General features: G+C 30.6%; 1 protein-coding gene across 1 annotated transcript in view; it reads left to right on the plus strand.

Annotated features, from left to right (window-relative positions):
- The first annotated feature begins 267 nt into the window (after positions 1 to 267).
- Positions 268 to 26,943, plus strand: part of LOC125077927 (proton-coupled amino acid transporter-like protein pathetic) — a 65,921-nt gene continuing 39,245 nt past the window's right edge. Inside the window, exon 1 of the mRNA XM_047690044.1 lies at positions 268 to 524. The gene's annotated coding sequence lies outside the window, so the exon portion shown is untranslated. The remainder of the gene's footprint in view (positions 525 to 26,943) is intronic.

Genomic DNA, 26,943 nt, shown 5'->3' on the forward strand with positions numbered 1-26,943 from the left:
GCAGTTCTACTTCCGCATCCAGTCGAATCCCTTCGCCGTCTTCAGGTCATCGGTCTCCCAAGCATAAGAGCACCATACGCTGCGTATTCGTATAATAATATAAATATTATTTCTAGTAAAGCTGTAATGGTCACGGAAGCGAGAGGTACCAAATTCGATTCGGAACATTGAGTGACCCGTCTGGGCCAAATACAACCACCTCTTCAATCGAAACCACAGATGAAAGGGTTTTGGAACATGTTGCAAAATACGTCACTGTATCCAAACAATAATTTGTTGTGTTTTCGCATTTCATTGTTTGGCGCAACGAGAGCCAGTGCGCACGCGTGTCTTTGGCCTTAAAAAACGATACTTTTACCGCGCTTTTATAATTGACGTCTGTTGAATGTTCGATATTATTTTTAAATACAGATAAGTGAGTTTTTATTATAACTGTTACTTTTTTAAAATTCTGTAGTGAAGTTATATGTAATCAAGTGAATAGCTCAATTTATTGTTCCGAAGGTGATAGTAAAATAAGTAAAGTAAGTCGTTTTTATTTTATTATAAATATCATTTAAGTTCTGTCCCGTTAAATAATAATAATAATAGAATATTAAAAAAATTATAATGAACAAACAGTTTTCGTAAATAAATTAATAATGTATCGACTAAATCCATAAATGAGATGCGATTTAAAAAAAGAATATCTCATAAGTGACCTCGATCGAAAGCAATTTGCATAACATGAAGGCCCTACACAGATAAAATAATCAGTTAAATTTACCATAGTACTTATCAAACCAATGATACAATACTTACGTACAACGATTTTGAAAATTGTCACAAATAAATATATTTCTTATATAAATTATAGGAACAGAAATGAAGCTGCAAAATGTACAGACATAAAAATCTGGATATAAAATAAAAAAATATAACCAATTCGTCCTAGAATATTATTTTATTACGATAATTTCAAAATTCCAGGCCATGAGAAACACTCGTAGGATAGGATTGAATACGCGGCGGTTAGTTGAAAAAGATACCAGATACAGTGTCTTTAGAGCTATTATTATGTAAGATTGAATTCAAAAGTCACCGATGAACAGAACCATAAAATAGCTAAAAGTTCTATGCAAAATTTCAATAACCATAGCAGGATCACACGAATCAAAGCAATGTATCATAGTCATCAGCTTAAAACATTAATGAGTGAGATACGATATGATTTATAGAATAACACTTCTGGGCTATCTATCGTTCCCTTTTCAACTGGTTTAAAGTAAGAAAATGTAGTACCTTTCTAAAATATTTACATGGTCTAGATCTAACTGCAATCCAGTTTTTGATAAAACCGTATTATTATTTTTTGTGATTTGACCTAATAATTTATTACTAAGGTATTTAAAGAGTAAGAAAAAATACATAATTAACTAAACAAATAAGATTTCGCTTTGATTAAAAAAAATACTCTACTTTAGTTTTATTATTTGCGTAATGTGTAAGACCTTGAAAGCATTTACTTAGTTAATATGCTTAAATGGATTTATCTTGTTCTTTAAAAAATCTTTCAAGTTCGAGTACAACCCATGAGAAAAGGGGTTCTGCACTAATTGATTTCCGTAACAATTTACAGACTTAGAAATATAATTTTATGTTTTGATGTATTTTTCGACCTAGTAGTTTAAAAACTAAAGTTAAGAGTAGTTTTAAAATTCGTTGCTATCGCGAAAAGTGAAAGAATTGTAATTAAACTGAAACAAAAAAACGATGCAGATATTCGTATCTTATTCCAAATTATGGCGTACGTACGTCGTACGTACATTTCCTATTAAACAGTGCAAAAACCTTTATATAACATTGTTCTATTACCTCCTTGGTGATATTAAGGCTGGTTAATTTTTCAGGCGAGGCACCAAATTGCGAATCGACTGTGAAACGCTTCTAGCATTTTTGCCAACGTTTCGCGATTATATAATATTATTCGTGATTTATAGATTAGCTAGATTTAATTTTGATTGGAGTAAATACTTATTTAAGTCATAAATGTAAATAATTCTTATTAATATATACCTACAGCAAATTTAGTATGCTGTTTGAATTATAAAAATGTGCTATTATTTTTCTCAACGATTTCATTTGATAATATATAATTATATTCGCATATGAATATTGTTTTAGTGTAATCACACCGAAAGAAAGAATTGGTTTTGCCTGTACGTGATTAAGTTTACAACACTCTGTATGAAATATTAAAAAAAAATCGTCAATACTTTTTAAGAAATAGACTAAGAAAAGGACACAAAGTCATGTGGGATACACTGGGTGTTAGATTTCCCTTTTTTGCATTAAAGGTGCGGACCCTTAAAAATTAATCAACCTTGTAATGTGTAAGCAAAAAAACTATAAAAAACGTTTTTCAAAGTACGTATTTAAGTATTATTAATTCAGATTATTAAAATACTAAAATACAGACTTCTGCGAGGTTGGTTGAAATGAAGAATACATTGCGTACTTTAAAGAATAAATATGAAGACAGTAATCATTTTTAAATTATCTTCAGTACTTGAAAATACAAAGCCAAGAAATACTGGTCCATTTCGTAGTCTAGTCTAGATTTAATGTTGTTTAGTCTAGACTTGACTGCAGTGTACAAACATACCGATGAACTTTTCAGTTACATATTTTATAATAAACATTTTTCATACTACTAAGTACTTTTTTTGAAAGATTTTTAAAAAGACTGTCTGTATTGAATATCGAACATTATTGTACTATTGAAATAAAACTAGTTTTTAACAGATTTAATCGCGTATATTAATTATTTTAACATCCCGACGTTTCGAGCACTTTGCAGTGTTCGTGGTCACGGGCAGACCGACCACGAACACTGATTAATTAATATACGCGATTAAATCCGTTAAAAACTAGTTTTATTTCAATGTGTAATAATCGCGAAAATCTAAGACAACATTATTATTGTACTATTTTTCAGTATTTTATCACAAAAATAGTTGAATGAAATATGATAAAGACGAGGATGTATATTGAAACTCGGTTAAACAAGCTGATATATTTGATGGTTATAATAAGAATGATGACGTTTTAAATGATTATTATGTTGATGATGTCGTCCTAACTGAACTGACCGTATTTTTACAAAGACATATTTTTGACGACCTCCGTGGTCGAGTTGTGTGTACACCGGTTTTCATGGGTACACCACTCCGAGGTCCCGGGTGCGATTCCCGGCCGAGTCGATGTAGAAAAAGTTCATTAGTTTACTATGTTATCTCGGGTCTAGGTGTTTGTGGTACCGTCGTTACGTCTGATTTTCCATAACACAAGTGCTTTAGCTACTTACATTGGGATCAGAGTAATGTATGTGATGTTGTCCAATATTTATATTTATTTATTTATATTTATATTACAGTGAATACATGTGTGCGCAGACACAGGTGTTTTCTTTATTTTACTACTCTTCATAATGTGACGGCAAATCCTACATACGCGAAAAAAAGTTCAGGCGCAAGACCAAGATCATTACGTGCATTCCGAGGCATGGGAAATGGTAGGGGTTTGTGCAAGCCCGTCTGGGTAGATACCACCCACTCTTTAGGAATTTTACCATCAATATTAATAGTACTATATACTATTATTAATAGTATTGTTGTCTTCCGGTTTGAAGGGTGTGTGACCCTTTGTAACTACATTCACAAGGGACCTAACATCTTGGTTCCCATGATTGGTGGCGCATTGGCAATGTAAGGAGTGGTTAATATCTCCAACAGCACCTATGTATATGGGCCCTAGTGACCATTTACCATTCGCATTCGACCGTCCGCCCAACTTTATTATTAAAAAAAAAAACTAATATCGTTAAAAAGTACATATCTTCTCCCATATGACAAACTCTTACGCAAGTCTCGATTGCAATATAAATGACACTTTGTCTCAGAATAACTGCTATTAACTACAATCGGATCCCATCACATAATAATTATAGTTAGTTTAATAAAGACTTTTATACATTACCAAAGGCTTAACTCGTTCAGTTAAAATGAAAGGCGGAACTAAGATTTTATATGATTACTTCATACCAATCAAAAATTCTGACTGTATTTTTTGTAGTCATTGTCTTCTAACTATTAATATTAAAGCAAAAATAGTTGAAATTACATAACTATATGTATGTACAAAAATATTTCTCGTACAAAGAAAGTTTAATAGTCTGATCATGACATAAAGTAACCTATTTAACGCATTAACGTATTATATATTTCGGAATCGATAAAAGATTAAAGATAAACAAACGTTTGAGTTACATATTCTATACGAATTGCTGATAGCTCGCTATACTCTGCTTATGCACTACAGACAGTTCGTGATATAGTAAAATATTACTAGACTTAACTACTTAAATCCACTTTAATTCTACTTCTACTAAGAAGAACTCGTCGACGTTCGTTATGCAATTTTCAAATTTCGAATCACGTTCATAAACAAGTGATCTAGTATTATGCTTGTTCAATAAACTTTGTATTTTTAAAATTCATATTATATATTATTATACAGCCTGTATAATATAGGTTGATTTATTCAACACGGCGAATAATACTCATAAATGAATCTGAGACTACGAAAAATAGCAAAATAAAGTTATATACCTACTTAAATTATTTCAGACCTGATCTATATTTTCAAAAAAAAAAAACTTGTTTGATACACCACTCGATAGTGTGACCAGTAGACATTTGGCAAATGTATTTTTAATTTTAATTAATTAATTTTGTGGCCTTGAAATGCGAACAGATACTCGAATTGAATTTAGAACGTAATGTTTTGAAAAATAAAGCGCGGCGGGCATGTATTGAAAAAAAATAATAATTGAGCATCACTGAACAAGTTACGTTTAATGTACGAATTTTAAACATTTTTAATTTTATTTAACTTTTATTCTTTAAATTATTCCTTCATTTTTCATTCTTTTGTATGTCATCACTCAGATCCCAATGAAAAACGTTAGGGTCGTCATCTCAAGCTTAACTAAACACCATTTTCTGTATTGTAGTGTGAGTGTTAATAAAAGTTTTATATACGTAATATTTATGTAACAACGAAGGTATATTACGACATAATTATACTGATGGCTTTTATACGTTCACGTCGAAATAGATTTGGCAACTCTTTTATTAGACTGACAGATTGACGCATAAGCTGTCAGAAGAGATAATACGGCACTAATGGAAGGTAAGTCGACAAGGACAATCATTGTCACTGAATATATTAATAAGTAGATTTAATGGGTTACCAAGTGTATTTTATTTGAAAAAAAAAATACACTTGGTAACCCATTTTTGAGAATGGTTAACCTATACACCATATAAAATTTGGTTGCGACACTGGGGAATCAAGGATTGTCATTTGAGAGGGACTTGGTCCCGCTGGGGGCAGGAAAAAAGCAAAAGTAACTTTTATTTTGCAAGTAGGTAGCTTAATGATATAAATTTTAATTACAATAATAATTATAAAGTTGATTTTAAGATTTTTCACAAAAGAACTTAGACGCTTAAAGGGGGGGGGGGGGGATTCTTGATTTCCTTAGAGAAAACGAACGGAGTAACTATTGAAACAAATGAAAATATATATTTAATTAGCTTAATAAACTTACTCTTAACTAAACCGACATCTATTTTTATGCTAATTTGAATTAAAAAAAAGCTGACTGGTCAGATTTATCATGTGACAGTATAATAAATAAAAATAATATTACGAGGCATCATTCTAGTTGAAACCATAGAAACTGGGACTGTGTAATAATAGCTTTATTTTACGGCGAAGCCATTGTCATTCACACAACTATTATTTGGAAATTCGATGAATGAAAAAAAGGAACAGTTTGTACTTTGTTTTCCTTTAAATAAGCAAAAAAATGTACATCGTTGGTAAGACATTAAAATAAAAAGACAGATAGAAGGACATCATCCCCATCCTATGTTTTGATATGACCGAATTTTAATCACAGATCGACCCATCTCAAAAAACATCTGCAGGAGATATTATCAAGTGCTTACTTTATTAACTCCATCTGGTTTCCCTCTCAACAGTAAATTTTTCCTTCTTTGGCAAGGTTTTCGCTTCTATAATAAAACTCCACTAATACTTTCTCTATTCCAATTAATAAATTTCAATCACATGTTTAAAGAAGTTTGATCAATAAAGCGTGTTACTAGAAAAACGGTTATATAGACTAGCGGGGTCTCCCGCGAAACATCGTGTTTATTCAAAAGATTTTCTAGAACTTTCCTAACTTTTTCCTGTCTCTAAAATTAGTTCTTTGTTCAATTGTAACAATTTAGCAAATTGCAATCAAGAATCCTCTTTGTCCAAAATGATACCCTAACCGATTTATTATGTGCAGTATAGTCCCATAATCACTGGGACTCAGCAAAATAAAATCGGTTTACGCTATTAATATATGAAATAAGAAAAAAGATGATTAAAAATAGTAATCGTTGATTTCCATGAGGGATAAGTAATAAATAAATTATTGTATTTAATTTTAATATAATTTGTATATAACCAATTGTCGATTCTTCTCGGGAGAATATAAATTCCGAACCAGTAGTAGCTTTAAATTTGAATCATTCAAAATGATGATTCAAAAGTACTCGCATAAGCATACACGAATGAACTGTATTTTTATTGAACTCTTCAAGTCCAACCCGGTATTTGAATTTAGAAAACAAGATAGTTAAAGACTAATAAAATTATAGTAAAGAACATAAAAAATTTACAAGATATAAATATACCCAGCGATTGCCTATAAAATACTACTTACAGCCTTTAGTATGAAGGCTTAAGTTTTCAATAAAATTCAATATCGCCCTCAGCATCTATAAATATATATTAGTAGAGGACGATATTAATGTTAATAAGTTTTAAGTATTTGCAATGAAAAGTAATCGTATACATTTAATGGATCCAAACCAATATAAAACACTCTTTCCATTACACAAAGTACCTACGTATATTATGCTCAGCATAATCCAAAACTATTTAAAAAGTAATATATATATATATTACTACTAACCGCGGCTTTGCTAGCTTTGAATATGAATATATTTACAAATTAACTTCAAATATTACGTTAATGTAAGACCTCTTTGTTTCCCACATTGGTGTGTATTTCAGCCAGAGTAGAAGTTCAGAGTAGGATATCAGTAGCCAAAAAATAAAGTTTCCTGCTTAAAAAATGATGAAATTCCAGACTAATCTATATAAGAAATGTCAACCCCTATTAAACCCCTTAGGTAGCATATCTAGAAACACTTAAATACGTATTTAATCATTTTTAATCAGTATCCCAAAATTAAAGTTTCATGTTTGTAACTTAAAAAATTACGGACTTCCATACAAACGTTCAACCCCTATTTCACCCCTTAAGGGGTAAAATTTCCGAAATTCGCTCCTTAGTGGGTCATGATATATTAGTTTATAAGTGTACAGCCTAAAATACAAGTTTTATGCTTCTAGTTCTAAAAATGACAATACTTTCAAAAACTTACAACCTTTCATCCCCCTTTTCAACCATTTACAGCCTGTGTCCTATCTCAGGCTCTAGGCTATTTGTGTACCAAATTTCATTTAAATCGGTATAATATTATATAATAATAATAATAATATGGATAATGTCGATATTCGCGTCTGTCCGTTTACTTGCTAATTCATACTATGCTAGATGTTGGTTTTTGAGACTTTAAACCTTGATTAGATCATTTTTCCGTGAAAATGAATGAGTTGAATAAAATAAATAATTTATTTACTACCAAAAGAGATTTTACGAAAAGATTATTCATCGACCTGATTACCTTCTGATAAATAAATATTGGTAAAGTTAAGGTCTTTGCCGTCTTCGTAAAAAGTCTTTTCCTTAGCCGCGATTAACTCACCTTGGTCTACAAAACATGAGGTCACCGTTTGACCGTCGTCTCCGGTGAATTTAAATTATGTCATTTTATATGTGAAAGATGTTTTTCTTTATTTACTATTTTATTACATATTTACAACTACTTATATGAAAGAATAAACTAAATTTATCATAACAATAACTAACATTTTAATATTCTTAATTAGATTATTATCATTTTATAGTAATTATTTGCATGCAAATAAAACTATTTTTAATTACGCCGAAAAAGTAGAACTTCTCACGCGCGTATACAAAGTGCAGTGCATGCGCGTTTTATTTCATCGCAGTTTGAAAGAATGAAATATTAAAAAAAAAATAAAAAAAAAAAAAACAATTTATTTTACATATTTACTTCCTGCTGTTGAACGTCATTTTATAATTTGTTATATTTTAACGTAATGCTGCAAATTTAAATTTCAATATAATTTCGTAAAAGCGATAAACGGTATACAGTGTGCGGCGAATTTAACGTGAAGTTGTTAAAAAATGACGTTCACGTTAGGTTCATTATTTTATTTAATCAGGGGATTGAATCAAGGACGCTCGGTTAATAGGCTCTTATATTCATGTAAGCACTTAATATTTTTAGCAAAGAAAATCTAGGCAAGTGGACTGTTGATGATTTCTTAATATAATTTTTTCAATACGAAAATACTTTTATTTTATAATATAATATAATAAAACAAACAGGAATGAAAACTCTTTTATGTAACGTATCGACTAAGGATAACATTGTTTTTAAAATGCTCAGTATTGATTAAAGTAGTAGAATAGACTAAGAAAATCTTTATTGACTTTGAAGACTTATAGCAGCCGTATTACATATATTTTTTTAATTATTTTGTAAATATATAAATCATTAATAAAATAATGATTCAATATTTACAAAATAATTAAAAAATATATCTAAGTAGAAAATGTTACCTTTTCGAAACATCCAAAATAATAGTTATTGAAATAATTATCAATTATAGAAAAATGTTTTTATAAAAAATCGTGAATAAATAAAAAATAAATGATGTTTTCTTATTATCATAATAACATATAGTTACGTATATACCTGATATACAACACAAGGAATAGAGAGCGGCGCGGCGGTAAGGACTACGAATTCATGGCGTTATGACGAATGCCGTGACGGCAAATAGTATGCCGTTTGCCGTCACGGTATTCGCACGAACCGTATCGTGTCTTATTCTCTAGGCATGCGGATACATCAATGAGATCACAAAAGAATGACAACTTTAATATGATTTTTTTTCACCTAACATATATTATGTATCATAATGATCAACACGTGTGTATTTCAAAATCAAATTAGATAGAATCAAATAGAGTATTCTATTGAAGTAGACTTACGAGCAGTACTGAATCGTAATTTAATTTAATGTAAAGCTAGTGGTTTGGAATGTTGTTTGTACAGAGAAGAAACGGAAGAAAAGTCTTTTTCATACAATTAAAATTTATTTTTAAAATTTCATGCTTTTATATTTAAAAAAAAAATCGGATATAGATACGATATTATTTTGGTTTCTGATGACTGGTAGCAATACTGAAATTTCCACGCTACCTAAACAGTACTGATAGTTTCTCGGTTACTATATTCGTTAAAACGTTTCAAACGGTATGGATAGATTGTCTACGTAATTCAGAAGCTACCATTGTCCTGATACATATTTGAATTATATAAATAACAGATATTTGAATGAATTTGTAAAGATGAATAAAACTACTGTACTAATACTAAAATGTCAAATTTTACAACAGTCTATCTACTTTATCTATCTATCTATATATTAATAATTGATATTAATTTAATTATAATAACGTCCTCAGAAATGTCATTACATTAATTAACTTTTATAAAGGCTGACGAGCATATTATTACTGCTCATAGACCATTGCTCATCTCTCATAATAAAATATTATTTATTTCTCATGCCTGAAAACAATAACGACAATATTAATACAAAAAATCAAATATAGGATGTTGATACACAGAGACAATTTCGCTCACCAAAACATGTTCACCGAGAACTTACTCGTAAACAATTCACTGACACACTCATCATTCAAAGCGGAACACAGCATGATGCGGGATAATAACTGCTAAGTGGGTTGTTACCACAGAAAACACATATAAACCGTTTCGTTCCACCAACCACATGTCATGTAATGTAAGTATGTGTCATGTGTCATTTTTACTTGCCTTTTCGATCATATAAAGTTCATTCAGGTTAATAACCTCTGTTGAGTTTTATATCAAATTTACGTCTTCCATTTGATAAATTTATTCTCTTGAAATAACTTTTAAAATGTTCGTATGCAGAAACGGTACATATTACTTGTTTTACATTCGGTATTTTAATACTATTTTTCATTTGACTCGCAACCAGCAAATCAAATAGAAAAAAAGCAAATTAAAAAATACTTTGTCGAAGTGTTCGTATTTTAAACACGTTTGAATCGTAATTTTATAAAAATAAATAGCTAAAATCCATTATTAATATTTTCATAATACCTGCTTTATTATAATACCAGCATAATTTATTTGGGAAACATACAGTAAACAACACATACACTATATAACAATTAACCCGTGCACAAACCAATCAAGTTTTCAATAAAAACTAATTCATGTATAGCAGTAAACAAGCAATTCAGTGAATTATAAATATTAATTATCTAAATTTAAAAAGATGAAACACCAAAATAAAATGAAAAAAAAAAACAGGGCAATTATATAAAACAATGACTAAATTGACAAATGCATACTAACTTTCTCTTTAAATGTATTGAGCGAACAAGAAAACATGTCCAAATCATTAAACTTCCTATTGTAATTCTTACAAGAGCGATAAATAAATTCATTCTGAGCATATTTTGTTATAGTTAAGGGTAAATGAAATAAGGCATTATTGCGTGTATTCAGTCTTGTGCATCTAAAATAAATTTTGCTTAAAAGAAAAGGACTCTCATTTAAGTTATGTATTACTTTAAATAAAAAACTTTGATCTCGCAGTATTCGACGATCCAATAAAGAAGTAATTTTTAGTAGGTTATAGGTGAGTTCTTGTTTTTTTTCGGGCCAGTAGCCTTACGGCAGATCAAACCACGAATTTTAATCATACGATGAATGGTTTTGGTACGGAACCAAGGATAGCATTCATATTTTTTATACATATTTATTTTTGTTATAAAAATGAAATTCCAATGTAATTTTTGACTTTATGTTGTGTTTATTGTCTCTACATTATATGATATATATAAGATGTTATTAGGGATATGATTTAGATTACCACCCACTCATCAGATATTCTACCGCCAAACAGCAGTACTCAGTATTGTTGTATTCCGGTTTCAAGGGTGAGTCAGCCAGTGACAGGCACAAATTGTCTGTGGGCGATGGTAACCCCCTATTATCAGGTAGCACATATACTCGTCCGCCAAATATCATAAAAAGAAATAAAAAAAAATAATAATAATTTAATCACTATTAATACATCGAATAGAAATTATTCGTATGTATCAAGAATAGCGCAGATTTTAATGTTTATTTTTTATTGTGAGTGATTTAAAACCTCCTTGGACATCACTTTTATACATGTATTGATAAAAAAATAATTAAAATAAACCTGCTGCATGACCATTTGGAGATACTCACCTTAAGAAGAAAACATGCCTATTCTAACACGTATCTCACTTACTACAAGTCGCTCTCAATTAAGAAAATGAAAGGAACATAAAATACTCTTGTCTTTTGCATTTACTTTATGAACTGTTCATCTGTCATTTTTCATTGTTAGTCAAGATTTTCAAGTCAAATCATATTTGTCATTATACACCTTATGTTATCTAAATAAAATAAAAACAACGAAACTTATATAAATAAAACTTATACCAGAATATAAAGCGCGTTTCGGAGAAGGTTCCAATATACAACACAAGGTAAAAGTCTGCCGACGATTTCGCTTGTACACAAGCATAGCATGAATATATGTATATGTCCCTCAAGTAACACTCACGTCAATCAAAATATAAAATCGAATTTAGGTATACAATTTTTATTATATAAAATTTAATTTTCAATAATCAAGCGTTATGTCTGCTTGAAAGCGGATTCAACAAAGAAGAGCCGTCGAAAAATTCAGCACTTAATTTAGCTTTAGTTTACATAATAAAAATATATTTTATTAGAGCAGGCTCTTATGAGCTCTATTTATGTATATTCCGATACAGAGTAATTAATTTTAGACGTTATTCCTGTCAACGTTAATATTTACTCAAGTTAAACTCTTCGAGATTTATAGACTTCGGCACCGTTTGAGTGATTGAGTGATTACAATAAATGTTAGCACTTAAATGAGGAATATATTCTATTATCCAATTCGTTGTAACTCGTCATTGAATTGAATTGCACCAATTTATGTCCTATACCGTTGAGCGGATCACGACGACAATTAACAAATACAATGGAAGGACAACGTCTAACAGATTTTGAAAATGTTTGGAAAATCCGAAAGCGCACGGCGGTATAAAAATACATATATATAATATAAGTATTCTGATTTTTTAATAAGTATAATCAAATGACACAAATCAAGTTCCTACAATATAATAAAGAAATGAATTTATATAAAATATATATATATATGACTTAATTAGTGCATTATTTTGTTAAAATTACATTTTACATTTATGGAATTATTTTTTGAGTATTTCGACGTTTCAAATCTTTATCAAAAAAAAAAAAAAAACTATTTTTGAAAAGTATAAAATTAATCTATGTCCATTAAGTTATCTTAACAAACTACCTTGATTCCGTGACAAGAGTATAATAATAATAATAAACGCCGCAATGAAGCGATTCGTATAACACTCTCCGACTTCACATCACAGTCGTGCAGTAGCCTCGATTAAACATTACAAGACAAGCTACGAAATTAAAATGCATACAATACTTTATAAATTAATCATTGCTCGTGTTCTGCTTCGTGTAATTAACTATAATAATTTTATAATGCTATATGTATATTTATTTACAATGTTTATTGTCGTTTTTAAATGATTCAAACGTTCGGAGGCCTAGTGGTACGAACACTTGGATTTTATTCAAAGAACTCAAGTTCAATCCTGGTCAGGCATAATTAGAAAACATTCAAGTAAAAAAAAAATTAAATATAGTTACTAAAATATTATCAAAGTGAATATAAATGAGTGAAATCGATGTGTTATTGCATTTATATGTTATGTGGGGTAAGAATACAGAGCTTGTTAGTTGTCAATGATAAACCTGAATAAGTGATTTCCCTTCGTTAAAATACTTACGAGGCACTCGCTAAATCACTTGATAATACTTATCTATTTATGGTAAGCTATTTTCTTCTCGTATTCGATGTGAAGAATGCGAAAAATTATTCATCAATTAATAAGTAACATACACTTATACCTGTGTATTTACCAGGGATGTTGTGGAACTCCGTAAACGTAACCGATAGAATCGGATATCCGAAACAAAAATCTATCCGTAACCGAAACCGAATAGATAATAATGATCCTAATTTTTGTTTTTGCACAGTTCTATACTTAAATAGCTAATTGTATTATGAAACCATTTTTGTTTTCTGTAATAATATATATAATTTCCTCTCTCTGGGGCCCTGACCACCGGTGGCTTAGACCCTGTTCCCGCCACTGGTTGGCCTCTGTATTTTATATTTTTTATTATATTTTATAAATTTTGTATTTTATATTTAAAAATGTTATTATACATGAGTAAAAATGTATAATTTATTATTTAGTATTAGGTCATAAATAATAGCCTACAAATAAAATAAAATTGATATCTTGTATTTTTTTTCTTTTACAAACTATCCGAAATAATCGGATAATCCGATATAATACCGCAACCGTAAGCGTAGCTGGAGTCGGTGAAACATTATTAATATATCCGTATCCATCTCCAGGTCCGAACTTACATATCCATTACATCCTATTCTATTCTATCCTATTTACCGATAAAGATAATGTTGTAATATGTCAAATACGTATGAAACACACACAGAAGGCCGTAACACAGCATCTATAACGTCTATGGATGGATTTTGGCATCGGTCATTCCCAATCTTAAGAAAGAATGATGGCTGCGTACTAAAGCGCCGGACTTAAAGACTTGACCCAAAATAATTGTTAGCCTACGCGGTATTCGAAAAAAAGATTTATTTAACAGTTTTTCAATTATTTATATAAATTTACAAAGAGAGTTTCAAAGTGGTAGGAAAAGTAATTTTTGAATGTAACCTTTTTTATTTTCGTTAATAGAACTGAGGTTATTTTTTTAACCACTTATTAAGGGCTAGAAACTCTATTACCCTTCATTCATCATTCATTCTCAAACTCCAGGCTTTTAATGAGAACGTCAGAAAAAATCAATAACTTCTTCTTATTCCGATCCGAGCTAGAAAACAGGGCCTGTAGCCTTGTATTGTAGCCTCTACACCAAAAAGGCTATGCTATGCTATATGTTACAATAATTTTGCTCTTATATGTTGGTGCACTTTAATTACTAGCGAGATACTGGCTACCCTAGATAGCCTTTTTTATACCTATATTAAACATAATGAGCTCAAAAATATAGATCGGTAATTAATATTAAAGACAGTCTTTAGAGATAGTTCTCATCACTATGTATATATATATATATATATATATATTATGTATTTGCTAGAATTAAAATGGTCTTCAATGTATACAATGTATAGTTACTGGGTTATAATCTAGTCATACGTTCCAATAATAACGGAGAAATTCCACTGTCAAACGGTGGCAGGAGATTTTGTGATATCTGAGATCATCCACAGCCACATTGAAGTTCGATAAGAAAAACTATAAAACACTTTAAAAGAAACGGAACCCGTAGTTGTTCCAAGTCCGGTTCAAAGACTTGCAGCTTTTTTTTCTTTTGCGCAAAAAAATCTCATAATGCCGAATTTTATTGAACGCCTCGAATCTTGACTCTGTCGAATCATTTAAAAACAACATTGTCGGTCATCGTTCGTTATTTATTTTTACATCACAAAAACAACAATCAGTCGGTGGTTGTGCAAGCCCTTCTGGGTAGTTACCACTCATCATATATTTTAAAGGTAAGCAGTAATATTGTTGTGTTTGGTGACCACTTAACCATAGGTGATCCATTTGCTCGTCAGCTTATCGACGCTATATAAATACATATGTATCAAAACTTAAACAGAAAATGTATTGTCACTTAATATGCAAAGATCAATATGAGAAGAAAAAATTCAAAAGTACTGGTAAAACATTAAAATAGTTGTGATTTCAATTAAATTAAATAAATTAAATTAAATACTTTTTTGTTTAAACGTTCATGATACGTCAACCAGTTAAATTAAACCAAAAAAATTTAGTGGTGAGTCACCACTTGAGGACATACTCTGGAGTTTTAAAAAACGCTTCACGTTTGTTAAGGACGTTCTCATCTCTCTCTTTCTCTTGCTATCTCTTTCTATCTTTATACAATTTAAAACCGTAATACTTATTTATAATAGTCAATCTTAAAACTAGCACCCGTTTGGTACACCCAATGAGCGGATGTTTAAATTGATATAATAAAATTTAATAGATTGCAGACACCTACAACGTAATAATAAAATTTTCTAAATGCATTTGCGTATTCATTTTAATTTAGTAATAAATTCCAAGGTCCAAACCGAACGGAGTTACGAAAATTATTTGCTAAGCAATAAAACAAAAACATAAAAATGCATAGCATTTAATTAATATCTAAGAGGATAAATATTCGAAATAAAAAAGTGTAATCCTTAATTTTTAATTCATAACAATTATATCTAAAGTCGTAATATACACGTATTTGCATACGTTATTTGCAATAAAGGTTGGCGTGAGATATATAATACTTAATTAATTTATTTTGCTTCAATATTCGAATAGGTCTTTTATCGATTGAGCTGTATAAAAGTCGCATTAGTAAGCTCTTTTGCATAAACCTTACTCTACTTGATCGTTAATATCCCAAACTCTTGGGATGATACATTAAGTCAAGCCAATATAAACCTTTTGAATTGTCCTTTCAAGTATAATCTCTAGCAAACCAGCGTTAGAAGCTGTCTCGGTAAGCTGATAATCCTAGGTTTGATCTCTCCAGTTTGATCAGAAATCTGTCCCATCGTATTGTACGTTCGTGTAAAAATCCTGCGTAGTTAGTTAGTCTACTTTGACAATATCTACCGTGGCAAGGATCGATTAGAAGAACTTCATAATAATTCTAAGTTAAACTCAGGCTTTGAAAACTTGAAGACATTATCTACCTTTTTGTCTCTTTGTAAGTCTGATACAACATCGTAGCCTTCAAGGAAATATACTAATTTCAATGCAATGTTTTATTTGAGAAATAAATAAATATAAATAAAGATTGGACAACATCACATACATTACTCTGATCCCAATGTAAGCAGCTAAGCACTTGTGTTATGGGTAACGACGGTACCACAAACACCCAGACCGAAGACAACATAGAAAACTAATGATCTTTTTCTACATCGACTTGGCTGGGAATCGAACCCGGGACCTCGGAGTGGCGTACTCATGAAAACCGGTGTATACACTACTCGACCACGGTCGTCAAAATGTTTTAATCTATTTGCCTATATACGTATATACACAGTATTTTTTAAATTCTTAGTAGATATATTGAATTGTATCGTATATATATAAAAAATATATACGGCCTTCTCTGAAACACGCTGAATTTAATGTTACAATTTTCATGACAAAATAATCAGCGATTTTTACGTGATGTGCATTCAAAAGGTATAAAAAAGACACGTGTCATGACCACCCGGTTTAAACGAAGTTGCTTTTGCTATGTATGGTGTATTTAATAAAATACAAAGTGAAATAAATTAACAACATTTAAAAAAATATATTTTAAATAATATTAATAAATTGTATATAACAGAAAGAGACAGAGAGAAATAAAAAGAGAGCGTATCCCTTTTTCTTTTTGCTTAAAGGGGGCGTATCCCTTTTTCCTTACATCCTAATCAGTCTACTGTAAGCCGCGTAAAATAACTTCTTTACAAAAATATATATTTGAAAATAGAATAAAGATAATGTACGACAACAGCTATGGTCTTATATTGAACTAGTTGTAACCCGCGACTTCGTGCACGTTTGAATTTAAGAAAATAGTTACTGTTGTAGCCTGAGTAACTTATAGCCTGAGCTTATTAAAACAGCTATCTGCCAGTGAAAGTTCCGTCAAAATCGACCCAGCTTTTCCAGAGATTAACCGGAACAAACAGACAAACAGACAACAATATTAAAAAAAAATATTGAGGTATATACCGTGTACATATGTATTTAGTATAAAGCGGTTATTTTAATATGACAAACAGACTCCAATTTTATTATATGTAGTATATAGATGTCGTATTTCTAGTGCTCTTAGCAAACGTCACTGCTACAGATATATCTATCGGGTAAATTAAAATAAAACGTGACTTGCAACTTACTATTAAATTATTATGTATATAACGAATCTCGAAACAGACTTCAGCTCTTAATAATATTTATTACCCGCTTACAATAGCCAATCTTAAATCATAAATAATTGTTTTATTGTAATGTTAATTTATAACAGCTAACAGGATAAGAATTTTAACCTATCATTTGTTAAATTTGTTTTTAATCAAAAGTTGTAGGGCAACATATATTATATATGCTGCCAAATAGCAATACTATTTTGGGTTCCAGCTTAACGGGTGAGTGAGCCAGTGTAACTATACGCAAACGAGACATTACAGCTTAGTTTCCAAGATTGATAGTGATATTCGGAATGATTAATATTTCTAACAGTTCCAATCTAAATAGTTTGTCAGTAAGACTTACCATCAGGTGGTCCATGTTGCCATTTGCCAGTCCCCCTATATTATGACATAAAAAATATTATGTCATAATATATAGGGGGTTATTATTTGATAAATAACAAGCTTAGTAGTCTTTTTGACTTCTATTACGAATCACAATTAACTTAAAACAATTTTTTTTTAATGTAGGTATGCACACTGATAAATGGGCCTTACTGACTGACTGAGACCTGATGGTATGTGGTCAACACCGTCCTTAGTATTTATATTGTCGTTGTATGTAATATTAACCATTACTTACATCACCAATGCGCCACCAAACTTGGGAACTAAGATATTATGTTCTTTGTGCATGTAGTTACACTGGTTCATTCCCTTTCAAACCGGAATACAACAGTAATATGTACGGCTAAGAGCCGAGATGGACCAGTGGTTAGAACGCGTGCATTTTAATCGATGATTGTGAATTCAATTATCGTAATAAAACCATGTTTCTAATATCACCGAAATTCTGCCACATGTGTATCCTTCAACCCGCATTGAAGCAGCGTTGTGGAATATGCTCCAAACCTTTTCCGCAAAGGGAGAGGAGGCCTTAGCCCAGCAGTGGGAAATTTACAGGCTGTTAATGTTGATGTTAAGTATGGCTGTTTGGCGGTATCTGATGAGTCTTTGCTACCTACTCAAACGGACTTATACAAAACCATCGGGTGAATATCATTATAATTATACCCGAACTGTGTTTTTAGTTGTTTAGAAAACACACGAAATCATTCAACACTTGTACAACATAAACAAAAACAAATTAATAGCAATTACCAGCTCTTATTTAATCTTTAAATATGTACCAAAATAAATAAAAAGTATGCCAATGAATCTTCAAAAGCGTGTGCAAAAATATCAGCTCAATTTGTTAGGGGGAACTGGTTTTAAAATCCACTTGCAAGTTTTAAACCACACGTGTATATATTAAATGTAAACTCAGTTCTATATTGCATTCAGTATAATGAAAATATTTCGATCGACTTTACAAGAATCCCAGTAGGTATCAAGTAATGCTTCGTTTTTATAAGACATGTTTTTACTCGACACTTGGTTCCTCAAAGGTATCAGAAGAATACTTTTATATTGTCGCTTTTTTTTCGATCTATGGTGATATGATGGTTTAACCAAACCATCATACCAACAAAACAATCTCTAAAAATGAGAGATAGAGTTATGAGGATAAGTGTTTATGATAATAAAAACTTTTTTGGAAATTCTCACCTAAGGCGGTAAAAGTTAATAATAAAAAAATAAATATTGGACAACATCAACATTACTCTGATCTCAATATAAGTATGTAAAGCACTTGTGTCATGGAAAATCAGAAGTAACGACGGTACCACATACACCCACACCCAAGACAACAATAAAAAAAAAACAAAGACAAAATTAAGAATTATGGAAATTCAGCTTATTACAATGCACAAAAAAGTAGTAGTAGTAAGTAGCCTATGTTCTTTTCTGGGACTCAAACTATCTTCATGCCAAACTTCATCTAAATCGGTTAAGCAGTTTAAGCGTGAATGGTGGTGATAGACAGAGTTACGCATTTATATTATTAGTATGGATAATGTATCACATTTTGTCATTTCACGATAATTACGATTTATTCCTATATGGCTATACAAGTTCTAAATGTATATTCTCCCGACGAAAACCGGAATCAGTTAAGTAGGTACTCTATTTTTCTCAAATCATATTATATATATCAAAAGCAATTCAATTTACATGTGCTATATATGTATATACTAAATGTATAGTTTAATCGAAAGAATATCAACTTTTTAAATTATCAATTTCTCATGTAGGTAATCTATTTTAAAAGATTTTATTTTTATTAAGCTTCACATATACGCGATATTTGATTTGGATTTTAAACTTGTCACATAAAATCGTTCATACAATAAATAAAATAGATATTATTATTTTTTTTAATTTTACCATATATATTATTCTAGTTAAGTCCGGCAGATTTTTTTAGAATTGTATCATTAATTTCGGTAATTACCCGTATGTAACAAACAAATATGACATCGTGATAATATTAGTATAGATCGATATAAGAAGTAATGTTTGTTTTCATTGAATTCTGATCGTTGATCCATCATTTGTCTGATTCAGTTGAAATGAGATACTTTTATAAGACTTTCTAGACATAAAACAAACGCTATTAAAACTTACGCTGTTACTCTATATGTTATATCATAAAGTATAAAACAATAAATATAATACAGAAAATTTATATTTGTACAATCCGGTACGATTTTGGTAGATATCCTTCGTAAACTTGTTGTTGTCATTCTCGTAAAGGTTAGTTGTATTGTAACTATCATTGACGTACAATAGGATCAAATAAATTAATAAAAAAACTTGTCACAATATTAAACCAACATCACCTAGATTACCTACCCGCTGGTCCGACTAGATTCAAAATATAACGGGATTCTATATTCCGACTACCCTGAGACTAGCCGAGGACAGAGGTGTGGAGGAAGCTAGTCGACACATCGGTGAATGAATTTCAGGGCAAGCACGACCTTTATTAATGAAGCACACGAAGAAGAAGAAGGAGCACCTAGATTATGGAAAAACTAGTTGTCACCCGTGAATGTCGTCGGGTCAAAAGGTTTAAAAAGGTTTAAACCCAACTTTATCAAACAGACATACAGACAGATAGAGAGGTTAACTTTGACAGTTAATAGCTTAAAATAACTCTAATAACAATTACGCGAAACCATAACATTTACCGACTCTAGGAAGACGTTACATAGGGAACCTACTACCAATAAACAGCCAGGTATTTTTTATTTTGTCCCCTGGCCAGGATACTAAAACAGAATTGATCATGATTGAAGGCAGTATAATAATTATCATGATCACGATCAGTACGTGTGCCAATTTTGTTAATTATGAAAATGGTGAAAATCGCATTAAAACATTGTATTACATATAGTATAAACTATAAAATAAAAGTGTGTTGAAAATTGATAATCTTAAGTATAAATTACGACAAAAAAAACTATCCCACGCAGTTTCTCTCGTCAGATTTATTTAGGTCTGAGATTATTTTTCCGAATCAGTGAATTATAAATCTTATTGGCATAGGACGTGACCTTGATATGTTAACTAATTTTTTATTATTCATTTTTAAATAAACCGTGTGTCAAGACAAAGCTGATTGAGAGTTCACTAAATAATGTATAAATTTTTTGTGGTATTTCATTGAGACTGGAAACTTTGGCTGAGTTTTTAAGGAATATTTGAAAACAAAATCCGTTATACATAAGCCAACCAAAAGTTAAGTGGAAGCTGGCTGTCATGGTATGTTATGCGAAGGAATGAGGACCATATTTTGAGGAGGGTCTTGAACATGGACGTGGATGGGGATATAGGGGAAGGGGCCTATTAAAGAAACGATGAATGGATTGAGTGAAAGACGATATGGCTGGATTTAATTTTACTTATGAGATGACGTCAGACAGAGAAGTATGGAAGAAGATTACATGCAGCGCGGACCCGAAATAAAATTGGGTTAAGGGCAGGAGGATGATGACATAAGCTAACCAAATAATTTAAGGTTTTAATCGATCTATCTATTCACCCGTACTGTAATGTACACATCTATATTTTTCAGACAATTATACTAGACATTAGAGCTCATAGACATTAGCGCTGAAGTAACTTTGACATCGTCCTTTAAATCGAAACAACACAATCCTACTTGACGGTATAATATGATGATTGGGTGACGTAACTTTAATGTCAATATTAGAGTAGCTTAGTATGTATTTTGCTTAATAAAGTCGAGACGGATAATTAGTTCAATGTAAAAAGAAAATTATGTTTTTAATTTCATATTTTGTAACGGTTAACAATGTAACCCTCTCAATATGTTATCTATATATATAGATATCATATCTTGAATTGAGACTGAATTATAGTTTGTATTACTGGATTGTCTCATTAATCGTGTTGTGACGTTTGTAAATCTAACGTCATAATTATACAGAGTGATTATTTTTACAACGATATTTTTTATCTAATTTTTTGGTTAATTCGTTAATAAAATATCTTATATGAAATAAAATAATCCTATGATCGTAATGGCTTGGGTTCATTATTTTATATCTATATATATATATATATATATATATATATATATTTATAATATAAAATCAATTAGCTTTACCAGGTGGTAGGGCTCTCAACAAGCCCGTTTAAGTAAGTACCACGTACTCATCAAATATTTTTTTGACAAAAAACTTTGTATTATTGTGTTCCGGCTTGAAGGATTATATGTAGCAAGTGTAACTAAAGGCTCACAGAAAATGACACCTCAGTTCCGAAGGTTACTTTAAGGTGTAAGGAATGGTTTACATTTACATCGTTATACTTACTATCAGGTGTTCAATATGGTTTCCGCTTATCAATGTTATAAAAAAATAACTTTTTCCTATACTATAAACTATAATCCTCTATACGAATTTTGGAAGATCTGCTGTTTCAGGCCACGAACTTATAATTGAATTCCTACTTTCGCTTGTCTTCACGTTGGCGTCATCTGATGGAGGACATAATCTCACCTATCGTTCAGCCTCCTTCGTGTCTTGACAATTCTCCGTGACATTAGCGAAATAATCTGTCGTGTCTTGATATGTCTTAAGCCCTCGGGCAAATAACTGAATCGAATTGTTGCCGATAATAAACAAAATGTGTAGTAATATTTCATTAAAAATATATATTTTCTTTTATCAGAATTATGAAACATAATACTTGTATTCTTCTAAGTCAAGTAATATATCAAAACAATAAAATAAAATGATATTATTGTTTGTATTTTAACAATTTAATCGTAAATCTTGAACTAGCGCTGCATCGTGCAACCTATATGAAATCATCTCTTTATTAAAATGACAAAATCGAGGAAATCAAACCAAATCTTTAGTAGTGACTAAATGGACTTAACCGCCTTTACTTAATGTACGTATGTCGCTTATGTGATCTTAATTATTTCTCGTTTACTCCAGGATTCCCCTCTCGTAGTATACTGCCCCGTTGATCTTGAAGCTAACTTCAACTTTACAGCAAAATAAGTTTTCCAAGAGGCTAGGTTTCATCAGCCAGATAGGTCATCACAGCACATAGACAAACACTCTGTGAAAGGTGAAAACGGTACACTCAAATATATACTCCCATGTGCGTCAAAGCAGACACAGCCATTGGTCCTGATTTGTGTGACCTGATTTCTATCCGGCCGTGTAGGTTTTTATCCAATCAGCATAAGAGTTAGGAAATGGAAAATATACCGTTGTTACGAACATATTTGTACATTATAATATATACTGTTGACCAGTCGCCGTTCTGTGTCGCTGACTGGGAAATCGTTCAGAGGCCAAAGACTGTCGCTTAAATCAATATTTAATAAAGTTAATTAAAAATATCAAAAGTAAACTTAAATTATAAGGAACAAGTGTCTATTTATAAAATAATAATGTCGCTTCGTTAACGAAAAGACTGGCCTTTGTTAATCAATCGACTTATTTGAATACTTACTTTTACAAACTTTAGTTGATAAGTTTTATATACGCAATTAAGACTTTTTAAGTGATTTTTCAGTTCATTTTCATGATTTTTTTTTAACAAAAGATTTTAATTAGTATGGTCCGGTACTAAATATACATTATTTTTATTTGAATTGCTGTATCTTTAAAATAATAAAGACGAAATATGCTTAAAGAACACAGGTATTACTTTTCCTCAAGGCTCGGCAATCCTATCTGGGCATCCAGGCTTTTTACTATGCATTTCAACTCATATACATATTCATTATGGTTAGCTCCTTTGTAACATTTTTTTATGGTATCAGTAGGCGGACGAGAAAGAAATGTATAGTTAACCCCGCTCACTCACACTTCGAACCGGAACACAACAATACCGAGTACTGCTGTTTGGCGGTAGATCGCCAAACAGCAGCAGCAGCATATCTGATGAGTGGGTAGTATCTACCCAGACGGGCTTGCACGAGGCCCTATAACCAAATAAAAAAACATACGATATCAATTTATAAAAAAACGATACTCTTAGAAAATATTAAATTATTTATAAAATTAACAGCTTCTTAATAGACATGACTGAGATAAAGCCTCTTCTCACTTTGTGGAGCAGATTTGAATCCTATTTCACGTTGCTTCAATCTGGGTTGGCGGATAAATTGTTTATAATTGTGGCAATATTTACTCTTCATCGTTATCATCCTCCTGTCCTTATCCAATTTTTTACTTGGGGTCGACGCAGCATGTTCTTCCATACTTCTCTGGCAGACGTCATTACACAAGTAAAATTCCTTCTAAACATATCGTTTTTCACACAATCCATCCATCGTTTCTTTGGTCGTCCCGTACCTCTACATCCATCCACATCCATGATCAAGACCTTCCTCACAACATGGTCCAATATTTACTACGTAATAATAATTATTTATATTGCCTTAAACGGTCAATATTACCAATATAATACTAAAGAATAAGTAATAGAAGTAATTTATCCTTTATTGACCTCATCGTTAAAGTAATCGATTTTTATTATTCATTTAATTCTGGTGAAACTCATCCATTTGATATTACCCCACGAACCATGAATGCTTTATATCGATGTATTGCAGTTAAAAGGCAACCATCATAAATGCCATTTGACAGCGTATTAACTGCGTAATGAGTGGTTTGTACCGTCACATGTACGTCGAAATTGTAAATTGATACCGTAATGTGGCAATCGGGAATCGATTACTAAATAAAGAGTAAAATCAATATAATAAACTAGCTGAACCGGCGGCTTCCTGCCAAATTTCAAGTTTGTTGTTGTTTCTGAGATTTTTTGATTTATCAGTACTTCTATAAATAACTAGTATAAAATTTTCATATTGTAACTGCTTTTCGAATTCATGTTATAATAGTGTAATCCTTTTTTGGTCATAATTTTTGCATTATATTGTTAAATTTGATAAGATATTATAACACTGTTGGATTGCCAAATGAAACAATAAATAAATAAATCAGTGAGTGGTATTTCGCTTTTATATATATGGATATAGATTTCTTATTATTATAATTATACATAGCAACTAGAAGTATACAATATCGGGTATATTCCCGCACATCTTAGTGAGGAACGCTTGATAGAGACGGGGCATGGCGTCTTGCCGTTTGCCGTCACGGCATACGATTCTATTTTCCCTATGGTCAAACATCAAATATTATGACTGTCAACAATAACTTACCAAACCTCTTTAAATAAGATTTGACTTGAATGGCACACCGATGTGTTTGGAAATATGATTATTAAAAACTGTTTTTGTTTCATATGATATATCATCCATATACTTATGATGCTGGGGACGCTTAAAATAATATCAGAAGCAAGAGATTTAGTAGGTTTTTTTTTTAAATATTTATGCATGATAATTTATACAGAATTAATTTTTGATGTGCGAGATATATTTTTTTTTCTATTTTTTAAAGAACTTGGTCACACATGACTATGCCGCTCTATACGTCCTCCTGAAGTGCTATTTGTAGATCAAATATAAAATTACAATAAATACGATAAAACTTCTCGAAGCCGTTTCAAAATCTAGGATGAAATGAGATGGACAAGCTAATAGAAAAGTGCATATATCAACATACAGTTTTTTCTTTATTATTTCTATAAATCAAACGTAACTTAAGTATTTGACTTGTTCCGCGTCAGCTAATGTCATGCATTGGTATAACATTTATATATGTGCAAAGACAAAACAATAAAAATTTTTTTTGCTAATTTCCAACCGACGAATCTTTTTTTGTGTTATCGACCATTATGTTGTCAATAAAAAAAAAAAATTGAAATCAGGAACATGCAAAATCAAAATTTCTTTTCCCTAAATTACACGACGAACCAATTTGTAACTATATAATTACTCCCTCAACACTTTTTAAAACAAATATCTATCATGTCTAGACTTTATGATTATAATACTTGTTTGCATTCGAAATTACAATGTTATGTTTGAATTTAGCTTTACCAAGCTATAAATATTAACCATTTAATAAAAAATAAAAAATACGTGATGAAAAATCGTGGATTAATTGTTCGTTAATATTTGGTTTTCATATATACTATTGGTTTGAGTGTATGAAGACAATTCCCTCATAATTTACAAACCACTTGCACCTTTAATCACTCTTTCGCGCCAACGATTTTTTTTTATCAGTATTGCCAACTTCAAAATCACATCGACAAAATATTGAGATTAGTTAATTTGTGCAAATTTTTGTCGGTACTTCTATATTTATAATCTTAATACCAAATCAGTGGTAATATTAAATTATATTTAAAATTGCTTACATTCTTGAATAAGACTTATTTTTATTTGATTTGATAAATATATCTGACATTAATTTAACCTTATGAATGACTCATGTTTGTAATAAATACAGAAGCTGGTTATAACCGGAATACGAAAGGAAACAAAAGAATACGAAAGGTACGGACAACGTGTTTTTGGGGATTCCACAATTACGTGAAAATATAAATAAATAAACGCATAGCTAAATTCGATGTCTCGTAGAAGATGTAGATTTTGCAACATTATTAATAACGAGTAGTATAATTTATGAATGTAATTCAAGTTTTATTTTACTCATTCAAACCCATTTTCCAAATTTCTTATAAAGATGAAAAACATCAGACACTAAATATAATAATAATTATGAATTCTAATTTCAATGGTAGATATTGTACATAAAAAGCACTAACCATTATTTAAATACAACTTGTTATACTTACCATGAATTTTAAAATAAGCTAGTTAGATACTCGACAACAGAGATTCAATAAGTTTTTTTCTCAATGTGGGTATAATTTTTTACAATAGGATTGCCAATCGAGATTGTGAAATTAAATATCTATATGAAGTAACGTTTTTGTACTACGTGATATCATAAGACTACTGATGTTGTCATGAAAACATTTTAAAGAGTTATTTTTTAAGAATATAAG

This window comes from Vanessa atalanta, chromosome 4, assembly GCF_905147765.1.
Source record: "Vanessa atalanta chromosome 4, ilVanAtal1.2, whole genome shotgun sequence".
NCBI classification, from domain to species: Eukaryota; Metazoa; Arthropoda; class Insecta; order Lepidoptera; family Nymphalidae; genus Vanessa; species Vanessa atalanta.